Below are 3,721 nucleotides of genomic sequence, written 5' to 3' on the forward strand. Positions count from 1 at the left end.
CGGACCCTAAAGAAAGTTTTAAGCAGACTAAATTTAAATCATTAATATTGGTAAAAGTTATTTTAATTAGGTAATCAAAACTTTAAATAATAACAATTGATACATTTTATTACCAATTTGTAAACATAGTTTTGGCAGTAACACGTAATTATTTAGTATATTAAACAGAAATGTGGCAAACTGCCATTCGACCGGTTGAAAGCGGTTCAGAAATCAACCGGACTCGGATAGACTTTCACACTTTGCGTTGGTGCCAAATGCCAATTCCACTGGCAAAGCTGTGGGCTCATTACTAGTATAACTTTGCCCCGACACTCGTAGAATTTATACGTGAACAGAGACCAGAGTTGTATAGAATAAGGCGTTAACAGCCAAGATAAAGATGATTGAGATTGTCATTACTTGTTAGATGACCAAAGTTCGTTGTATCTTTATTTTGCGAGTGAACGGACATTTTATGGAAATCGAAATGATGAAGATTAAATTAACAAAGTACATGATACTCATGATAGAGATACGATATCAGCCAACAACAGGACCCTTGCCCTAAGGCAAAGTAGGCCCGGACCCGGGCGCCTAGGGCGGCAAGATATTAGGGGCGGTAAATTGTGAAAAAAAAACCGCTGATGATAACAAGAAATTACTCAAAATGTATATGGATAATTGGATATATTATGGGTAATGAAAAGGGGGCGGCTACAGGGCCTAGGGTCTAGGGCGGCAAAGACTTCAAACTGCAAATACGCCACTGATATTATTACTCTGCTGAGGATTAAATAATAACCTATAAGTATAGGTACATAGGATAGTTACAATAAGAAATGGCTCGTAAAACTATCCCTCTAATAGCCAGTCAATAGGCAATCAGTGTAAGTGAGGCATTATCATGATTTATTGAAGGCTTTCACCTAATTAGTCCCGGCAAGATATATGGCCTAGGCCGAATGACGTCACTATATTGAAGACACAGGCAGTGCCGGATTTACCACTAGGCTGAGTAGGCTGAAGCCTAGGGCGGCAGATTTTAGGGGGCGGCAAATTTGGGTCAAAAATATATTTTATGTGCTGTTCAGATAGGGTAGACTAGAATTCATTTGTAAAATTTAAATAACAAGCATAATTTGTCGATATTCCCGCCCTCTGTCATGTCAAGACCTTTTTGAAGTACGGAACCCTAAAAATGTACCTACCATTTTCTCGAAAAAATTTCGCGCTCGCTACGCTCGCGTTTTCATTTAAGTACCTACATTGTTTGTGACCCATCTGACTACATTGTAAATTTGGGATGGTCGTCGATTCTTGTATCTCCGTGGTATTATGGGTTCCTTTTTTTTCCTTTTGAAGTAGGGAACCCTAACAATTTACCTACCTATTATTTTCTCGAAAAAATTTCGCGCTCGCTTCGCTCGCGTTTTCGTTTTACTAACTACATTTTATTGTGACCCATCTGACCATATCATTGAATGATAGCACAGAACCTAGTAGAACGCCAGCGGTAATGTCCACGCTATCGGAGCAGCAGATAAAAAGCTAGCGATCCATTTGTATAGCATAGTCTTTCGAGCAGACTCAATGCCAGACCCGACCGAACTCCTTAGCTATATCCAGCCTGACTGCCAATGCCTCACCTTGATTCTCAATGGCCAAAACCCAGCGGTACCCACCGGTCACCGATCAGATCAGGCAAATATAAAGAGGTTGCATAGTCATTGAGTGACAAAAACGGCCCATATAAATCTATATCTAGAATGTGACATTTGTGACGTCACCTTATATGCATTTTAATATGGCTATGGTGTGTTGTACTATAAAATTAAACGCCTCTGACAGGAAAGTACTTTAAAAAAAACCTATAAGCGAGGCCGATAGGGGCGGCAAAATCGGCATAGCCTACGGGCGGCAAATATCTAAATCCGGCACTGGACACAGGCAAGGGACTAGAGTTAGACCAAGAAAAATCTGCCGCGATTATGATAGCCCAAGTAGGTATATACGCGGTGCAAGTGTTATTCTAACGTCAAACTCAAACTTCTATGAAATTATGACGTATAGGTAAATAACACTTGCACTGCGTGGGCTATCAAAATCGCTGCAGACTTTTCTTGTCTAATTCTATTGTACTTACATGAACAGTATACAAAAACAAAACGATTAAGGCGACACTTTTTAACCCCTGACGCAAAAATAGGGGTGTTATACGATTGACGCCGATGTCTGTCTGTATGTGGCATCCTGGCATTGTAGCTCTCAAACGGATGGACCGATTTCTTAAAATAAAATAAATAAATATCTTATTTTTTCTTTGATTTGAAGTATTTGCCAGATATTCATTTATTTTTATTTGTAAACTTTATTGCACATTAAAAAGGTACAAAAGGTGGACTTAATGCCCCATGGCATTTTCGAGTTTTTTAAAGTATTTTAATGTTTTTGACGGCAACTAGCGCCATCTATTAAGTGTTCGGAAACTAAGCCTAAACGGAACGGTAAGACATTGTTTTTGGCCAAATAAAAATAATGTTTAATGTTGTATGTTAAAGTTATTAAAGCATACTTAAAACATATATAATGAATACGGAAAGAGTCAGACCAAGCGAATTCGGTACAGACTTCTATATTCAATAGGGCTGGCCGGTCGACATATTTGTACAGGTGGCGCCAGTATAGGTTTTCCTATCAATCCCTAGAATTGAGTCAAATTCTTTTTTTTATGGCCTGAATTAGGGTTGCCAGATCAAAAGGCGCTATTATCGGGAAACAATATCAATTTTTCGGGATTTTGGGACTTAAGTCGGGAAAAAAAATACATTCAAATGAAAGTACCTAATTGTATTAAAAACAACGATATTTTACATTATTGGCACTACGTCAGTTCGCTCGCTCGACGACAGTTCGGAACTTGAAATTATTGTTTTATAACGTGAAGCTGTTTTTCGGGACAGTTCACACTTTGTCGGGAATCGGGAACACATGCTAAAAATCGGGAGAATCCCGCCAAATCCCGACCATCTGGCAACCCTAGCCTGAATGCCAGCCCTTTAAGCCAAATCTTATAGAACAAAATTAGAGAGAGCTATGTTGGCGCCACCTATGCAAACCTATGACAGTTGCCAACCACATTGTTGAATATTAGAATCGTACGTATTGGTGTGAGTACTCCTCCGCTGGAAAGTAGCATGTCCCCAAAACAGTTACATACTTATTATTAGCAGTCTAATCTATGATAGCAAATGAGAAGACACACCCACAATACGTTATTGGTAGCTAAACAGACATGATCCGTATTTTTGATACGCAACGTATCGGCCCATTAGCTCAGTTGGTTAGAGCGTCGTGCTAATAACGCGAAGGTCGCGGGTTCGATCCCCTCATGGGCCATAGCTCTTTTTGCTTTTTTTCATTTTGGTGTTTAGTTTTGTACATGTCCATGCATTTTGTCGTTTATTATTCATTAATTTGACAGATGCACTTGCAAATGCACTCATCAACAATCCAGGTCATCCTCAAAACAAAATTCAGAATTCAACATTGTTCAGATATAATTCTCAAATATTGGTCTACGAGTCCGCTGAACAGCTGCCAGGCGCCCGAATTAATTAGGGTCGGTTGCACCAAACTGTTCGTATCGTTAAAGAGTTCGCTAAATTTTTATGTAGGTATGGAAAGTTTCATAGTAAAGCGCCGGGGCGCGCCGGTCTGTAAATTTTTTTTTATTTAAACT

At 39.2% G+C, this 3,721-nt stretch overlaps 1 non-coding gene across 1 annotated transcript; it reads left to right on the forward strand.

Moving 5' to 3' along the window:
* Positions 1-3,304: 3,304 nt before the first annotated feature.
* Positions 3,305-3,378, forward strand: Trnai-aau (transfer RNA isoleucine (anticodon AAU)). Its single transcript has one exon. It is a non-coding gene; the product is annotated as a tRNA-Ile (tRNA).
* Positions 3,379-3,721: the final 343 nt, after the last annotated feature.

This window comes from Cydia fagiglandana, chromosome 4, assembly GCF_963556715.1.
Source record: "Cydia fagiglandana chromosome 4, ilCydFagi1.1, whole genome shotgun sequence".
Classification (NCBI taxonomy): domain Eukaryota; kingdom Metazoa; phylum Arthropoda; class Insecta; order Lepidoptera; family Tortricidae; genus Cydia; species Cydia fagiglandana.